Genomic DNA, 19,165 nt, shown 5'->3' on the forward strand with positions numbered 1-19,165 from the left:
TCCAGCTCACCTTCATGAGGGGGCGGGCAGAACGCCGCTGTGAGAGCGGTCTTTGTCACAGCGACCACCTTTTCTGATGTCGTGTTGGCTGACGAGTATTTGACCTTTGTGCTCTGCAGAGGAAGCGGGAGGCGGCAGACAGCGACGGCGAAGCTGCGACGCCTGGCACGCCGTCTGCAGAGGACGTGAAGAAAGAGAAGAAGAAGAAAAAGAAAGAGAAGAGGGCAAAACTGGAGGAGGCGGGGCATGGCGGTGCAGCCACGGAGCCTGAAGAGGAGGGGGCGGAGCCTACCACAGAGGTGAGTTAACTTTGAGTTCAGCGACCAACACGCCGTTCCTTTAAGTATCGATGTTGTTGGCAGATTAAATGAACGATACGAAACTTTATCGACCGTCTGAGTAACGAGCTGTTGTGTCCTGCAGGTCGAAAGTGCCAAGAAGAAGAAAAAGAAGAAGAAACAGAAAGACAGCGACGCGTCAGAGTAAGGACGCCACATCAGCAGGTGAACAGGAAATGGACTCTACCCAGTGACACCTGTCTGAACGCAAAGCATTCTGGGAGTCTAATAACAATGGACTGCACGGACGCAGAAAGAAGAGGACAGTTTTTGTTTTTTATAAAGATGTTATGTTTTTGCAGCTGTAAATACCTGAACAGGAAGCCGTTTGTAATTTCAAATTAAAAGTCTTTGTTTTCTGTATTTGAGTCTTCATGATCTTATTAAGGCTGCAGAAACATTTATTTTTAGATCTATATTTTTGGTGCATTAAAGTTACATTTTATTTATAACAGCCGTTACCTCAGAGCGCTTTCAATAAAGACCAGAGGCCTACAGAGTGAACTCAGGGGAACGAACTCCGCCCGCTACACTGGCGTTAAACTACGACCCTTGATCAGATGTTGGTTAGCTGACTCGGTCTTAACCTAATTGGAGGCGCGTTGGCATAAAAGCGACGTGTTCGGCCGCGCAGGTGTTTTTCGGTCCACAGTAACGGCGAGTGCAGATGGGGGGGGGGGGGGTGTGTGTGTGTGTGTGTGTGTGTGTGTTAATACTTGTCCACAGTAACGCCTGGGGCGGTCTTTGTTCCCAATTGTCATCAAGGTCCATGCTGACATTTGGGAATAGTGACCCCCTTATTGTAGGTGATGCCAAATGTCAGAAAATGTTCATTTCCTCATTTTTTAACATTTGACATCACTTACAATGGGGGGGTCACTATTCCCAAATGTCAAAAGCTTCCCAACTGTCAAAACTAACGTCGTCGGTACCTGAACCACAGCTGGTGGCCCCTCTACTGTTCTGATGGTACCTGGGGGGGCCCCAGGACCACAAGGTCCAGTTTGACAAATGGGAACATAGACCCCCCCCCACATTTGGCATGAAAGTGATGCCAAATGTCAAAAATTTTCAGTTCCTTATTTTTTTTGACATTTGGCATCACTTACAATGGGGGGGGGGTCTGTGTTCCCAGTTGTCAGGACAAATGTCAAAAAGGGTTGGGGAAGAAAAATTTGAAATGTCGACGCCATCAGCTGCCAGCCAGTCCCGAGCCCTCACTTCTCATTGAGGCCCCCCGGAGTCAAAGTGCCCAGTCGGTGTATCCAGAGCCTCTCCTCACGTCGTCTCTGGGCTGTGGACCACCTGGGATTACATTGGAGGATAAGCGCGGTGAGCTGCGACCAGCCATGCTCAATAAAGTGCTTAACCAGGGGGATGTGTGTGTCTTTCTTCCTTAAAATGTTGTACCTGTGTTGTGTGAACCTGGTCAACAAGGTGTTCCCTGTTTCTCCAACGTACTGCATGTTACACTGCCTACATCTAATCAAATAAACACAATTCCGGGAATGAACACTGCCATGCCTATGTGTGGTAAAAACATTCTTGTGGGGATTCAGCACCCAGGGGTGGTGCCTAAAAAATTCTCCGTGCCCGATGGGTCTAGAGTCAGTGGGTGGTGCCAGCTTGGCCCTAACTAAAGTGTCCTGCAGGTTTTTGTTTTTTCTGTAGGCAGCAATGAGCCTATGGTTCTGTAACAGCTGAGTAGTAGATGTTAAGTGGTGGAAATTATTTTTGAGTGTCCTAACCAGCTGTACTGCTGCGGGGGAATAGGTGGTGATAACAGGAAGGAGAGAATCAGTGGTGAGCAATTTGGGTGCTGAAAGGTTCTCAAGGCTCTGCGTAGGAAGGACCTACAGTACCCTCTGCTGGACAGAGCCGAGAACAGCACCTTCGTGGCCGCTTTAAAATCGTCTGCTCTTGTACAAATCCTGTGAAATCTCAGAAGTTGTGACTTTATCAGACCTGCGAATGTGTGTTTGGGATGAAAGCTGGATTTATGTAGTAGGGCATGTGTGTCTGTTTCTTTAAAGAACACCTTGAGGTCAAGTCTGAGAGTCGAATCAAAATCTGGGCCCTTAAAAGTGGTGGTGTCAAGAAAGTCCACAGCAGTCTGGTTAATACAGTATTTCAGTTTGATGGATGGATTGTGGTTGTTCAGGGAGATCACAAAGACATCAAAATCCTCTCTCGAATAGGGCCAGATTCCCCAAATATCATCCAGGTATCTATAATAATAAAGGGGTCTTTTGGGACAGGAGTTGAGTGCAGCTGTTTCCCATTCTGCCATGAAAATATTGGCGTAAGCAGGTGCGAATTTCTTACCCATGGCTGTTCCCTTAATTTGGAGGAAGAATTGTCCGTTAAATTCAAAATCGTTTTTGGTCAAATTTATTTCAAGGAGCTGCAGCAACTCTCTGTCTGGTCTTTTAGCGTCTGGGTATTGTAGGAATATGTTTTTAATGGCCTGAATGCCTTCTGAAATTACAATATTTGTATATAAACTATCAATGTCCATGGTAAATAAAAATGCATTAGGGGGTACTTGGATCTGCTTAATTCTTTGAACAAAATCATATGTGTCTTTGATGTAGCTGGCATGTCTAATCGAAAGAGGATTGAGATAGTGATCTATGAACTCAGCTGTGTGATAGGTCTCACTGCTGCAGTCGGACACGATGGGTCTCCCAGGAGGGATTTCCCCGGGTCTGCTCCACCCAGCAGGGGGTTTGTGGATTTTAGGCAGCATGTAAAAGAGTCTAGGTCGGGGTTCGCTGTCTCCCATCAGGTACAGTTTTTGTTTATGGTTGATGAATTTTTTGTCATGTAGTGATTGTATAATCTTGTCAATTGCCGGGATTGTGTCCATGTAGATGGGTTTCTTTAATTTGGAGTAGTAAGTCGTGTCCAGTAGCTGTCTGTATCCCTCCCACAGGTATTGCTCTCTGTCCATAATCACTATTGCACTGCCCTTATCCGCTGGTTTGATGACAATGTCTTTGTTGTGTCGTAATTGATCTAATGCTTCAGATTCAAATTTGTTCAGGTTCTGAGGGACCCAGCCCAGTCTGAAGTGGTCCTGGAAGTGCTGTAAGTCCGTCTGAATGAGTGTTTCAATTTCGGGGGGTAATTTGCCCTTAGGGGGAACCCACTGCGATTTAGGGGTGAACAGTGGGCGGTCTGAGTCAGGCTTGTGTGCAAAGTAAGTCGCTAGTTTGAGTCGTCTGTGGTACTGTTGGATGTTGAATCTGATTTGTTTATTCAAGTCCGAGTTGCTGCTAATTGAGGGAATGAAATTTAGGCCCCTGCTGAGTAGAGCAGACTGGGCTGCAGACAATCTGAGGACGTGTGTTCACGGGGGTACCTACTTTAACGACTCCAGCCAGTGGTCCAGCATGTGCTGGGCCGTGGAGTGAGACCAGTGGATGCCGTCTCTCTCGGTGGTGAAGTCGTTCCTTGGGAGAGCAGGATAAACAGCTGATTGTTAGTGAGATAGTGGTTCAGCTGTCTGAGGTTCTCCTGCTCTGCGTGAGGTAGGTGTCTGGAGAAGTTAATCTCCGGCACCATGACTGTGGCCTGGGGAAAAGCCAGCTTCACCATCCTGATTGCTCTCTGAACTTGTTTAACAGTAGTCATTGTTTTTTGTGCCCTGTTATTAACACCAAAGGAGAGAATCAGTTTTTCAATGCATACACATTGGTTCTAGCCAAAAGGGTTAGGGGTTAGGTGAAGGGGAAAAGAGCTGGCTAACGACTTGGAAAGCTCTGCGTCAGCCAGTCTGGTGCACTGTCCTGTGATGTGCATCCACAGTCAAGACCAGAAATAACAGCTAAATTCTAAGTGTCAAAAGTCTAGCGAGTTTTCGGGGAATAACTTTTGACAGGAAGATACTAGAGCCAAACGGTTTGCGGCATTGGTCTCTAGGTGGAATTTCATGTTGGACTGATGTGTTTTGGAAGAAATTGGAGAGTAGCTGTCAGAGGCCTGTGAAGCAGTCATCCTTTGGTTGGGTTCAGGCAACAAAACTACCGGGTTAGGTTTAGGAAAAGGGTTGGGCTAAAACTAAGTAAGTAAATGAGTGCAAATTACACATTTCAGAGTCCAGAGAGGAGCTGCTCTCTTTTTCAAAACTGTCTACCCACTGAAGCAGCGGCAAAGTGAAAAAGCTTACAGCACCTGGTATTCCCAGGCGGTCTCCCATCCAAGTACTAACCAGGCCCGACCCTGCTTAGCTTCCGAGATCGGACGAGATCGGGCGTGTTCAGGGTGGTATGGCCGTAAGCCACAGGGGCTCCCACGAGCATCCCTTTTAAAGATGCTGTAACCTCAGCTTTGTCTAAAGAGGTAGCAACAGTAGATATTGAGGAAACACAACCAATGGTCTTACGCTGCAACATGTCCTCGTACCTACACGACAAAAGAGGTCCATTGTCAGTTGTCCCAAACCACATAAGTTGAAGGGACAGGCGTACCGGACCCTTAACAATGTGCCATAAATGACATGAAGTGAGTCACCTGACTTGAGTCACACGAGGTTAAACGCGCGGGTAACGTTGTGAAGCAGTCATCCTTTGGTTGGGTTCAGGCAACAAAACTACCGGGTTAGGTTTAGGAAAAGGGTTGGGCTAAAACTAAGTAAGTAAATGAGTGCAAATTACACATTTCAGAGTCCAGAGAGGAGCTGCTCTCTTTTTCAAAACTGTCTACCCACTGAAGCAGCGGCAAAGTGAAAAAGCTTACAGCACCTGGTATTCCCAGGCGGTCTCCCATCCAAGTACTAACCAGGCCCGACCCTGCTTAGCTTCCGAGATCGGACGAGATCGGGCGTGTTTTTTTTTTTTTATCTTTTATTATGAAAATATCATTTTTCAAAGCATCTTTACATTATTTACAACATATTAGTCAAAAACACTGAAAAAAAAAACACTGAAAAAAGGATTGTGTAAGACAAAAAGATTTTCAAACAAATTGGGACTTGACTCTAAAACAACAAACATACTTAGGGACCAAACACCAAAGAGCGGACAAAATTTTGTCTGACTTACCCTTACTCTGAGGCAAAATTGTTCACAATAACAGGAACCCGAGTAAGTTAAAGTGCAAAGCTTAGACACACCACGAGAATCTATCTTAATGTAATAGTCACTTAATCTACCAAACATTAAAAATGAGTAAGCACCTCTGTATGCATCATTATTATCAAAACACCCCAAAACCATTGGTGCTCATGATGATAAATTCCCACATCATTCAAATTGCACAAAACACCCTTCTTTCCTCCTTACCCTTAGAAGGCAAAGGCTAATGTCTTCCCATTCACTTCATGCAGCAAGGTTGTATGTGTCATGAAACAGCTCTTGAAGAGTTCATTATCTGCGGCATACAGCAGCCTCAAGTGTGCCTTTAAGATGTTCGCAAAAAGTCTTTCAGTACTTATGTCCTTGTTCTCATAGAGAGCAAAATTCCTCCTCATCCAGGCTGCATTCCTTGCAAAAGCCAGGACCGTGTTAATTAATAGATTGTTTCTCTTTTGAGCCTTCCCCTGAAGTCCAAACAGATAAGTCCAGTCCCATTGGGCCTCTGTGAGTTCATCCAGGCCACAGTGGTCAGTGAGGAGAGTCTTGACCCTTTCCCTGTGTGCAGTGAGGGATGTGCACCTAAGAAGCAGGTGCTCAATATCCTCATCTTCTAATCTACATACCGCACATTGTCTCTGATACACATTCTTGTGGATTTGATGCAGGACAATGCCAGTGAAAATCCTTCTGTGCCTTATTCTGAAATCCAAATGAAAAATGTTTGATGTCATATAGGAAATGTTTATGTTTTTCCAGATGGTGCTGATTTCATAAGTGGGAAAAATCCCTTTCCAGACTCTTTCTGAGGCTGGTCTCTTCACAATTTTGGAAATAGCGAGCATATACCAGATCTTTGTCTTAACAGTTACAGTGTTCATGGTCCTGTCTCCGAGGCACAGGAGGAAACTCAAGGCATTGTCCTGCTTCTTACAGTTACTCTTTTGGAGCAGGCCCCTCCACTCAGGCAGGAGACTCTGCTCAAACCTGTCACCCAGTGTTGCAATTTGTTGTTTTCTATATTTGACCTTGAGGAATCTCATTCTCTCCAACACTTTCTCAAGGTCAAAGTTCCCTTTACTATCTACAACCTGACCCACCCTTGTCAGACCAGCAGCCACCAAGTGTCTGCTGACCAGACACTTCCCATGATGAGTAAAGCAGGGGTTTGAAAGGAAAGGTAACTGCAACACATGCTCTTTCTCACTGCACTCTGGCTTAAGGTGGGGCAGAAACTTGCCCCATGCCTCTAGCACCTCACGGTAGAATCCCGGCAAGGCACCATGGGTTTTCCCGGGGAAGAAGGTACACAGGTTGTATGCGTCCTTTTCCCCATACTCTGCCAGACAACCAGCCAGTGAGTCTTCCCATGGGTGCTGCCTGGTCGAATCCAAGAACTTGCTAATCAGTTTTACCCTCAGTGCATCTTTTTTGGCACTTATGTCAATTAGTCCTAATCCCCCCTCCCTTTTATTTGCAATTAACACCCTGTGAGCGATCAGATTTCCCTTGCCCCTCCAGAGAAATGAGGAGATGGCCTTGTTTAGCGCATTCAGTGCCCAACTCGGCAGCTCACAGCTTCCCAAAACATGATTAATTTTTGACAGTATCAGAGCATTAGTTACAATAACCTTACCCCTCAGATTAAGCCCCCTCCTCTCCACAGATTTAACACTCCATTCACTTTTTTTAACACTTTCACCCATGTTCTGTCCCTGGCTTGCCCTTCATTTTTACCAATAAACACACCCAATATTTCTCTAGAATCTTCTGTTTCAGTAAATCCCCATTTATTTACCCCCCCCGTGTTCCGCCCACAAAACATTATCTCTGATTTGCTTTTGTTTATTTTGGCTCCAGAGGCAGTTTCATAGGTTTTTAAATGCTGCAGTACTTTATCTATGCTGTCCTCGCTGGTAACCATAATGTTTATGTCATCTGCATATTGCATTATTCTGATCTCTGTACCCATTGATGTAAAAACTCCTTTGATGTTCTTGTCCTGCTGTATCTTTAAAGCCAGGGGCTCTACTACCAAACTGTACAGTAGAGAGGAGAGCGGGCACCCCTGTCTCACCGACCTTCTGAGTTGGAAGTCTTTGGTGAGGAGCCCATTGCACTTTACACAGCTGTATGCATTTTATACAGAAGTCTGATCCACCGAATAATCTTTGGTCCAAAACCAAATTTCTCAAGCGTCATCCAGAGAAAAGGATGCTCAACTTTGTCAAAAGCTTTCTCTAAGTCAACTCCCAGCAATATGCCCCCTGTGCTGACATAATTCTGACTGTGTCCCTGATGGTCCCTATAGTATCTGCAATGTCTCTTCCCGGTATACTATAGGCTTGAGTGGGTCCTACGATCGAGCCAATCACTGTTTTAATTCTATTTGCTAGGATTTTGGTTAAAATTTTGTAGTCCGTATTGAGTAAACTGATTGGTCTGTAATTTTCAAGTTTGTCCTTATCACCCTTGTTTTTGAATACCAAAGTTATTATACCTTTTGTGAGTGACTTTGGAGTTAACTGGCTAAGTTCAATGCTATTATACAATTTAAACAACAGGGGGGCAAGTTGATCTTTAAAAGCAAGATAAAATTCAGCTGAGAGGCCATCTTCTCCTGGGCTTTTGTTTTTATTTAAGCTACTGATCGCCATCTCCACTTCTTCTATTGAGATAGGGCCATCGCACCATTCTCTATCTTCAGGTACCAGTTGTTTTTCTACACATCTTAATATATCCTGGGAATGTTGTTCATTACATGTATCATTTGTAAATAATTTTTCATAGAATGTATGCACTATATCTAGGATACCTTCTTGCTCAGTGGTTACCTCACCTGCATTGTTTTTAAGTTGTGCAAAGACTGCTTTATTTTGTTTTTTCTTTTCTAGTCCAAGGAAGAAAGCAGTACACTTCTCCCCCTCCAAACATTTTTAACTCTGCTTCTGATGGCAGCACCTCTACATCTTTTTTGTTCAATGTCATCGAGTTTTGCTTTATACATCTCATACTTTTCACAATTTCTCTTTGGGTGTTGATCCAATAAAAACAATTCTTTTGAAAGGAGATCTCTTAAAGATCTCTCTTCCGTGTCTTCCACCCACCTCTTTCTTTTACTATAGTTAATGCAGGACCTTTTAACTCGTTTCTTTATGCCATCCCATCTTTCAATATGATTTTCTTCTACATCTAATTCTTCAGTTATATTACATAACAATTTCTTAATCTTCTCCTAAACGAAGAGTCTTCCAAGAGACTGGTGTTGAAGCACCAGGTGCCCCCACCTTTGACTCCTCTGGCATATCCCAATTTCCAGCATAAATATGCATGGTCACTCCACTTGTTGAACACATACCGTAGATTATTCATAGTTTTAACTGCACCAGAGGAGGCCAAACAGAGATCAACTCTGGACTGTCTCATAACTCCCATTACTACCTGCCTTCTGGAGAATGCCCTCTCTGCAGGATTTAACACTCTCCATACTTCCACTAGGTTGTGCTCATCCATTAAATTCCTTAATGCTGCTCTACTACAATCATTTTTAATGTATTGTTTATAGAAACATCGCATTTTGTCAATGCCACATTGAAATCACCCGTAATCATCACATTTTTACAAACCCATCTCTTTAAGCTGATAAACAATAGTTTTCTATCACCCTCACTGTTTGCTGCATATACATTTATAATTCTGTACTCCTCACTATTTGTAGAGAAGTCTATAATTAGAACTCTACCTTGATCATCTTTATATATTTCATTTATATTTGCAACAGTATTCTCTTTAAAAAGGATGGCCACCCCACAAGATTTATCTGAGCCAAAGTTTGAATAAATCGGACCATCCCAGCATTTGGTTGCATAATGAAGACTGTCTTGATCCCACCAAGTTTCCTGTAGACATAAAATATCTACCTTTAAAGTTGTTAAGACGGAATCTATTTTGGCTTTAGTGCGGAGACCATTGACATTAAGAGATGTCACGTGCAGCATGAGCAGAGTAAAGGTTAGTGTGATTTGGACTGTCATTTATTGCTTACTATTTTTCCTTGTTTCTTTATTTCTTATTCTACTTTTCCTTTCATTGTGCCTTTTCCTTACATTGGTAAATTGGGTAACCTCCATTTCTGAGCTGGTGCCCGAATCATCATCATCTATTCCAGGGAATATGAAAACTGTGCGCTGCTGATTTGAGGGTTTTAGCTGAGAGGAGTCAGACTGAGAAGGCTCCAGCTGAGAAGGCTCCAGCTGAGAAGGCTCCGGCTGAGAAGGCTCCGGCTGAGCGCACGGTAACCCGGAGGATTGTGCCTCATCTGGTGTACTTGCATCTTCTGGGATGACCACAGGACTTACATTGTTTTCCAGAGCAGACTCTTTTACAAACACAGCCTGTCCACTCTCTCTTTCTGGACTCACTGCGTGTCTATCCAGAGTTACACCCTCCCAACTGGACTCCAGCTGTGGGATCACTTTGCCTTTGCCAACCAGAGCTTCCCCTGCAGCGGGCTGACTTTCAGCCTCTGCACCCAGGTCTGCCCACTTATTCTGATGAGCCACCTCTTCCACCTCTGATGCACTCATTTCACCCTCTCCTCTCTCAGCTCCCATCACAGTACAGGGAAGAGATACGTGCCCCAGCTCAGAAAGAACACCACCCTCCTCATCACTCTGATTACAGATGCACTCTGTCATTAAATTGTGGCATAAAGAGCACTTTTGTGCAGTCTTACCGTGACACTCTCTGGCGTAATGCCCCTGCTCGCCGCACTTATGGCAATAGAAATCCTACGCTTTATGGGAGAGGTGGCCGAGACTACCCAGCCTTTGAGTTTCTCCAAGATGTCCTCATCCGTGACGTAGGCTGGCAGATTTAGAAAAGACACCACCAGCTCGTTGTTGCTCAGCTCCTTTGCAAAGACGTTGACATCCCCGATTTTCAGACCCTCCAGCAGTCGTTTCTTCCCTTCCGGATGGTTCATGGTCATCTCATATTTTCCTTCCCCCGTCGCTCTGCATGCCATCAGCCCACCGCACAGAAGTCTCACCGTTCTCATCAGTTCAGACGTGGAGACCTTGTCGCTGCCCTGTAGCTCCACACAGACGGTCAGTTCCTTCTCATATTTCTTTTCCACCATTTCGTTGTTCACTTGATTAATGTCCTTGCTGTTGACCAGTTTACCATGGCCATTCTTCTGTATGTTTGTCACTTTTACACTTGCTGTATCCGCCATTTTGTCTATCCGCCTTAGCTTTTAAAGTTCACAAAACTCAGGAAGAAAAACAATTTATGTTCCCCCAAACAGTGAAGCACTGCTGGGGGACACACCGCAAACCAAAAAAGGAGAAAACAAAAGAAAAATCTCCACAGAAACTTACATCAAAGAAAAACACAGTCAAACAAACAAAGTCCTCTCTGCCACGCCCTTCAAAAGAGACCAGTCCACTTTCTCACACACTGTAGGGGTGTTCAGGGGGTATGGCCGTAAGCCACAGGGGCTCCCACGAGCATCCCTTTTAAAGATGCTGTAACCTCAGCTTTGTCTAAAGAGGTAGCAACAGTAGATATTGAGGAAACAAACCAATGGTCTTACGCTGCAACATGTCCTCGTACCTACACGACAAAAGAGGTCCATTGTCAGTTGTCCCAAAACCACATAAGTTGGGACAGGCGTACCGGACCCTTAACAATGTGCCATAAATGACATGAAGTGAGTCACTGACTTGAGTCACATGAGGTTAAACGCGTGGGTAACGTTGTGAAGCAGTCATCCTTTGGTTAGGTTCAGGCAACAAAACTACTGGGTTAGGTTTAGGAAAAGGGTTGGGCTAAAAATAAGTAAGTAAATGAGTGCAAATTACACATTTCAGAGTCCAGAGAGGAGCTGCTCTCTTTTTCAAAACTGTCTACCCACTGAAGCAGCGGCAAAGTGAAAAAGCTTACAGCACTGGTATTCCCAGGCGGTCTCCCATCCAAGTACTAACCAGGCCCGACCCTGCTTAGCTTCCGAGATCGGACGAGATCGGGCGTGTTCAGGGTGGTATGGCCGTAAGCCACAGGGGCCCGCAGGAGCATCCCTTTTAAAGATGCTGTAACCTCGGCTTTGTCTAAAGAGGTAGCAACAGTAGATGTCGAGGAAACACAACCAATGCTGCAACATGTCCTCGTACCTACACGACAAAAGAGGTCCATTGTCAGTTGTCCCAAAACCACATAAGTTGAAGGGACAGGCGTACCGGACCCTTAACAATGTGCCATAAATGACATGAAGTGAGTCACCTGACTTGAGTCACACGAGGTTAAACGCGTGGGTACGTTGTGAAGCAGTCATCCTTTGGTTAGGTTCAGGCAACAAAACTACTGGGTTAGGTTTAGGAAAAGGGTTGGAAGGAGGAGGGGTTAGGAGGAGGGGAAAAGTACTGGCTAACGACTTACGTAGCTTAGCGTTAGCCAGACTGGTGCACGGTCCTGTGATGTGCCTTCAGAGTCCACAGAAAGTGAAAAACACCTCCCAACTCCACATTTCACCTTATAAAAGCCACAAAGGTGCATTACCTCTGCGCTGGTTCAAAAAATTGGACTCCACGGGTCCTGTAGCTGTTGATTCATTTATCTTTAATTCAGGCCGACTTGGTCCTGCTTCACTCTGCCTTGTTGCAACGTTTCGGAGGGCGGCTTGTCCTTCATCAGGCATGACAGAGTGGTCCTTTAAATGTCCTTTTCCTTAGGTTTCCCTTTAATTTGGTTCAAAAACGGTAAGTATTTTCCTTTTTTCTAGTTGAGGTAAGTGTTTTCTTGTTGTTCTCTTCAGCTTGAGGCCATTAATCAGAATAATATCTGCTAATTTTGCAATCTGCACCCTATTTGGGTGTCTGACGATTAAAATCCAATTCACTTCTTAGCCTTCTCCTGCTTGAGAATTTTAAATTTCCAGTGGGTCACAATAATCACTGATGTTAAGTTTAGGTGTTGCAGCTAGGTAAGGATGTCCTCACTCACCAGGGAAAGCTCCAGAATGACACACACGGCGCTGGCTGGTTAGGAGGGGGAAAAGTACTGGCTAACGACTTACGTAGCTTAGCGTTAGCCAGACTGGTGCACGGTCCTGTGATGTGCCTTCAGAGTCCACAGAAAGTGAAAAACACCTCCCAACTCCACATTTCACCTTATAAAAGCCACAAAGGTGCATTACCTCTGCGCTGGTTCAAAAAATTGGACTCCACGGGTCCTGTAGCTGTTGATTCATTTATCTTTAATTCAGGCCGACTTGGTCCTGCTTCACTCTGCCTTGTTGCAACGTTTCGGAGGGCGGCTTGTCCTTCATCAGGCATGACAGAGTGGTCCCTTTAAATGTCCTTTTCCTTAGGTTTCCCTTTAATTTGGTTCAAAAACGGTAAGTATTTTCCTTTTTTCTAGTTTGAGGTAAGTGTTTTCTTGTTGTTCTCTTCAGCTTGAGGCCATTAATCAGAATAATATCTGCTAATTTTGCAATCTGCACCCTATTTGGGTGTCTGACGATTAAAATCCAATTCACTTCTTAGCCTTCTCCTGCTTGAGAATTTTAAATTTCCAGTGGGTCACAATAATCACTGATGTTAAGTTTAGGTGTTGCAGCTAGGTAAGGATGTCCTCACTCACCAGGGAAAGCTCCAGAATGACACACACGGCGCTGGCTGGTTAGGAGGAGGGGAAAAGTACTGGCTAACGACTTACGTAGCTTAGCGTTAGCCAGACTGGTGCACGGTCCTGTGATGTGCCTTCAGAGTCCACAGAAAGTGAAAAACACCTCCAACTCCACATTTCACCTTATAAAAGCCACAAAGGTGCATTACCTCTGCGCTGGTTCAAAAAATTGGACTCCACGGGTCCTGTAGCTGTTGATTCATTTATCTTTAATTCAGGCCGACTTGGTCCTGCTTCACTCTGCCTTGTTGCAACGTTTCGGAGGGCGGCTTGTCCTTCATCAGGCATGACAGAGTGGTCCCTTTAAATGTCCTTTTCCTTAGGTTTCCCTTTAATTTGGTTCAAAAACGGTAAGTATTTTCCTTTTTTCTAGTTTGAGGTAAGTGTTTTCTTGTTGTTCTCTTCAGCTTGAGGCCATTAATCAGAATAATATCTGCTAATTTTGCAATCTGCACCCTATTTGGGTGTCTGACGATTAAAATCCAATTCACTTCTTAGCCTTCTCCTGCTTGAGAATTTTAAATTTCCAGTGGGTCACAATAATCACTGATGTTAAGTTTAGGTGTTGCAGCTAGGTAAGGATGTCCTCACTCACCAGGGAAAGCTCCAGAATGACACACACGGCGCTGGCTGGTTAGGAGGAGGGGAAAAGTACTGGCTAACGACTTACGTAGCTTAGCGTTAGCCAGACTGGTGCACGGTCCTGTGATGTGCCTTCAGAGTCCACAGAAAGTGAAAAACACCTCCCAACTCCACATTTCACCTTATAAAAGCCACAAAGGTGCATTACCTCTGCGCTGGTTCAAAAAATTGGACTCCACGGGTCCTGTAGCTGTTGATTCATTTATCTTTAATTCAGGCCGACTTGGTCCTGCTTCACTCTGCCTTGTTGCAACGTTTCGGAGGGCGGCTTGTCCTTCATCAGGCATGACAGAGTGGTCCCTTTAAATGTCCTTTTCCTTAGGTTTCCCTTTAATTTGGTTCAAAAACGGTAAGTATTTTCCTTTTTTCTAGTTTGAGGTAAGTGTTTTCTTGTTGTTCTCTTCAGCTTGAGGCCATTAATCAGAATAATATCTGCTAATTTTGCAATCTGCACCCTATTTGGGTGTCTGACGATTAAAATCCAATTCACTTCTTAGCCTTCTCCTGCTTGAGAATTTTAAATTTCCAGTGGGTCACAATAATCACTGATGTTAAGTTTAGGTGTTGCAGCTAGGTAAGGATGTCCTCACTCACCAGGGAAAGCTCCAGAATGACACACACGGCGCTGGCTGGTTAGGAGGAGGGGAAAAGTACTGGCTAACGACTTACGTAGCTTAGCGTTAGCCAGACTGGTGCACGGTCCTGTGATGTGCCTTCAGAGTCCACAGAAAGTGAAAAACACCTCCCAACTCCACATTTCACCTTATAAAAGCCACAAAGGTGCATTACCTCTGCGCTGGTTCAAAAAATTGGACTCCACGGGTCCTGTAGCTGTTGATTTATCTTTAATTCAGGCCGACTTGGTCCTGCTTCACTCTGCCTTGTTGCAACGTTTCGGAGGGCGGCTTGTCCTTCATCAGGCATGACAGAGTGGTCCCTTTAAATGTCCTTTTCCTTAGGTTTCCCTTTAATTTGGTTCAAAAACGGTAAGTATTTTCCTTTTTCTAGTTTGAGGTAAGTGTTTTCTTGTTGTTCTCTTCAGCTTGAGGCCATTAATCAGAATAATATCTGCTAATTTTGCAATCTGCACCCTATTTGGGTGTCTGACGATTAAAATCCAATTCACTTCTTAGCCTTCTCCTGCTTGAGAATTTTAAATTTCCAGTGGGTCACAATAATCACTGATGTTAAGTTTAGGTGTTGCAGCTAGGTAAGGATGTCCTCACTCACCAGGGAAAGCTCCAGAATGACCACACGGCGCTGGCTGGTTAGGAGGAGGGGAAAAGTACTGGCTAACGACTTACGTAGCTTAGCGTTAGCCAGACTGGTGCACGGTCCTGTGATGTGCCTTCAGAGTCCCAGAAAGTGAAAAACACCTCCCAACTCCACATTTCACCTTATAAAAGCCACAAAGGTGCATTACCTCTGCGCTGGTTCAAAAAATTGGACTCCACGGGTCCTGTAGCTGTTGATTCATTTATCTTTAATTCAGGCCGACTTGGTCCTGCTTCACTCTGCCTTGTTGCAACGTTTCGGAGGGCGGCTTGTCCTTCATCAGGCATGACAGAGTGGTCCCTTTAAATGTCCTTTTCCTTAGGTTTCCCTTTAATTTGGTTCAAAAACGGTAAGTATTTTCCTTTTTTCTAGTTTGAGGTAAGTGTTTTCTTGTTGTTCTCTTCAGCTTGAGGCCATTAATCAGAATAATATCTGCTAATTTTGCAATCTGCACCCTATTTGGGTGTCTGACGATTAAAATCCAATTCACTTCTTAGCCTTCTCCTGCTTGAGAATTTTAAATTTCCAGTGGGTCACAATAATCACTGATGTTAAGTTTAGGTGTTGCAGCTAGGTAAGGATGTCCTCACTCACCAGGGAAAGCTCCAGAATGACACACACGGCGCTGGCTGGTTAGGAGGAGGGGAAAAGTACTGGCTAACGACTTACGTAGCTTAGCGTTAGCCAGACTGGTGCACGGTCCTGTGATGTGCCTTCAGAGTCCCAGAAAGTGAAAAACACCTCCCAACTCCACATTTCACCTTATAAAAGCCACAAAGGTGCATTACCTCTGCGCTGGTTCAAAAAATTGGACTCCACGGGTCCTGTAGCTGTTGATTCATTTATCTTTAATTCAGGCCGACTTGGTCCTGCTTCACTCTGCCTTGTTGCAACGTTTCGGAGGGCGGCTTGTCCTTCATCAGGCATGACAGAGTGGTCCCTTTAAATGTCCTTTTCCTTAGGTTTCCCTTTAATTTGGTTCAAAAACGGTAAGTATTTTCCTTTTTTCTAGTTTGAGGTAAGTGTTTTCTTGTTGTTCTCTTCAGCTTGAGGCCATTAATCAGAATAATATCTGCTAATTTTGCAATCTGCACCCTATTTGGGTGTCTGACGATTAAAATCCAATTCACTTCTTAGCCTTCTCCTGCTTGAGAATTTTAAATTTCCAGTGGGTCACAATAATCACTGATGTTAAGTTTAGGTGTTGCAGCTAGGTAAGGATGTCCTCACTCACCAGGGAAAGCTCCAGAATGACACACACGGCGCTGGCTGGTTAGGAGGAGGGGAAAAGTACTGGCTAACGACTTACGTAGCTTAGCGTTAGCCAGACTGGTGCACGGTCCTGTGATGTGCCTTCAGAGTCCACAGAAAGTGAAAAACACCTCCCAACTCCACATTTCACCTTATAAAAGCCACAAAGGTGCATTACCTCTGCGCTGGTTCAAAAAATTGGACTCCACGGGTCCTGTAGCTGTTGATTCATTTATCTTTAATTCAGGCCGACTTGGTCCTGCTTCACTCTGCCTTGTTGCAACGTTTCGGAGGGCGGCTTGTCCTTCATCAGGCATGACAGAGTGGTCCCTTTAAATGTCCTTTTCCTTAGGTTTCCCTTTAATTTGGTTCAAAAACGGTAAGTATTTTCCTTTTTTCTAGTTTGAGGTAAGTGTTTTCTTGTTGTTCTCTTCAGCTTGAGGCCATTAATCAGAATAATATCTGCTAATTTTGCAATCTGCACCCTATTTGGGTGTCTGACGATTAAAATCCAATTCACTTCTTAGCCTTCTCCTGCTTGAGAATTTTAAATTTCCAGTGGGTCACAATAATCACTGATGTTAAGTTAGGTGTTGCAGCTAGGTAAGGATGTCCTCACTCACCAGGGAAAGCTCCAGAATGACACACACGGCGCTGGCTGGTTAGGAGGAGGGGAAAAGTACTGGCTAACGACTTACGTAGCTTAGCGTTAGCCAGACTGGTGCACGGTCCTGTGATGTGCCTTCAGAGTCCACAGAAAGTGAAAAACACCTCCCAACTCCACATTTCACCTTATAAAAGCCACAAAGGTGCATTACCTCTGCGCTGGTTCAAAAAATTGGACTCCAGGGTCCTGTAGCTGTTGATTCATTTATCTTTAATTCAGGCCGACTTGGTCCTGCTTCACTCGCCTTGTTGCAACGTTTCGGAGGCGGCTTGTCCTTCATCAGGCATGACAGAGTGGTCCCTTTAAATGTCCTTTTCCTTAGGTTTCCCTTTAATTTGGTTCAAAAACGGTAAGTATTTTCCTTTTTTCTAGTTTGAGGTAAGTGTTTTCTTGTTGTTCTCTTCAGCTTGAGGCCATTAATCAGAATAATATCTGCTAATTTTGCAATCTGCACCCTATTTGGGTGTCTGACGATTAAAATCCAATTCACTTCTTAGCCTTCTCCTGCTTGAGAATTTTAAATTTCCAGTGGGTCACAATAATCACTGATGTTAAGTTTAGGTGTTGCAGCTAGGTAAGGATGTCCTCACTCACCAGGAAAGCTCCAGAATGACACACACGGCGCTGGCTGGTTAGGAGGAGGGGAAAAGTACTGGCTAACGACTTACGTAGCTTAGCGTTAGCCAGACTGGTGCACGGTCCTGTGATGTGCCTTCAGAGTCCCAGAAAGTGAAAAACACCTCCCAACTCCACATTTCACCTTATAAAAGCCACAAAGGTGCATTACCTCTGCGCTGGTTCAAAAAATTGGACTCCACGGGTCCTGTAGCTGTTGATTCATTTATCTTTAATTCAGGCCGACTTGGTCCTGCTTCACTCTGCCTTGTTGCAACGTTTCGGAGGGCGGCTTGTCCTTCATCAGGCATGACAGAGTGGTCCCTTTAAATGTCCTTTTCCTTAGGTTTCCCTTTAATTTGGTTCAAAAACGGTAAGTATTTCCTTTTTTCTAGTTTGAGGTAAGTGTTTTCTTGTTGTTCTCTTCAGCTTGAGGCCATTAATCAGAATAATATCTGCTAATTTTGCAATCTGCACCCTATTTGGGGTCTGACGATTAAAATCCAATTCACTTCTTAGCCTTCTCCTGCTTGAGAATTTTAAATTTCCAGTGGGTCACAATAATCACTGATGTTAAGTTTAGGTTGCAGCTAGGTAAGGATGTCCTCACTCACCAGGGAAAGCTCCAGAATGACACACACGGCGCTGGCTGGTTAGGAGGAGGGGAAAAGTACTGGCTAACGACTTACGTAGCTTAGCGTTAGCCAGACTGGTGCACGGTCCTGTGATGTGCCTTCAGAGTCCACAGAAAGTGAAAAACACCTCCCAACTCCACATTTCACCTTATAAAAGCCACAAAGGTGCATTACCTCTGCGCTGGTTCAAAAAATTGGACTCCACGGGTCCTGTAGCTGTTGATTCATTTATCTTTAATTCAGGCCGACTTGGTCCTGCTTCACTCTGCCTTGTTGCAACGTTTCGGAGGGCGGCTTGTCCTTCATCAGGCATGACAGAGTGGTCCCTTTAAATGTCCTTTTCCTTAGGTTTCTCTTTAATTTGGTTCAAAAACGGTAAGTATTTTCCTTTTTTCTAGTTTGAGGTAAGTGTTTTCTTGTTGTTCTCTTCAGCTTGAGGCCATTAATCAGAATAATATCTGCTAATTTTGCAATCTGCACCCTATTTGGGTGTCTGACGATTAAAATCCAATTCACTTCTTAGCCTTCTCCTGCTTGAGAATTTTAAATTTCCAGTGGGTCACAATAATCACTGATGTTAAGTTTAGGTGTTGCAGCTAGGTAAGGATGTCCTCACTCACCAGGGAAAGCTCCAGAATGACACACACGGCGCTGGCTGGTTAGGAGGAGGGGAAAAGTACTGGCTAACGACTTACGTAGCTTAGCGTTAGCCAGACTGGTGCACGGTCCTGTGATGTGCCTTCAGAGTCCACAGAAAGTGAAAAACACCTCCCAACTCCACATTTCACCTTATAAAAGCCACAAAGGTGCATTACCTCTGCGCTGGTTCAAAAAATTGGACTCCACGGGTCCTGTAGCTGTTGATTCATTTATCTTTAATTCAGGCCGACTTGGTCCTGCTTCACTCTGCCTTGTTGCAACGTTTCGGAGGGCGGCTTGTCCTTCATCAGGCATGACAGAGTGGTCCCTTTAAATGTCCTT

The 19,165-nt window shown here is 44.6% G+C and overlaps 1 long non-coding RNA gene and 2 other non-coding genes across 3 annotated transcripts; 1 reads left to right on the forward strand and 2 right to left on the reverse strand.

Annotated features, from left to right (window-relative positions):
• The first annotated feature begins 6 nt into the window (after positions 1 to 6).
• On the forward strand, positions 7 to 701 carry LOC119919161. The gene is made up of 2 exons (XR_005447636.1): positions 7 to 299; positions 424 to 701. It is a non-coding gene; the product is annotated as an uncharacterized LOC119919161 (long non-coding RNA).
• A 3,801-nt stretch (positions 702 to 4,502) lies between these two features.
• On the reverse strand, positions 4,503 to 4,621 carry LOC119919162. The gene has a single exon (XR_005447637.1). It is a non-coding gene; the product is annotated as a 5S ribosomal RNA (ribosomal RNA).
• Positions 4,622 to 11,352: 6,731 nt separating this feature from the next.
• On the reverse strand, positions 11,353 to 11,470 carry LOC119919163. Its single transcript, XR_005447638.1, has one exon. It is a non-coding gene; the product is annotated as a 5S ribosomal RNA (ribosomal RNA).
• Between the last annotated feature and the right edge of the window lie 7,695 nt (positions 11,471 to 19,165).

This window comes from Micropterus salmoides, unplaced genomic scaffold (assembly GCF_014851395.1).
Source record: "Micropterus salmoides isolate LMB-PRFRI ecotype aquatic unplaced genomic scaffold, ASM1485139v1 Ms_hic_scaffold_2585, whole genome shotgun sequence".
In the NCBI taxonomy this organism is placed as follows: Eukaryota; Metazoa; Chordata; class Actinopteri; order Centrarchiformes; family Centrarchidae; genus Micropterus; species Micropterus salmoides.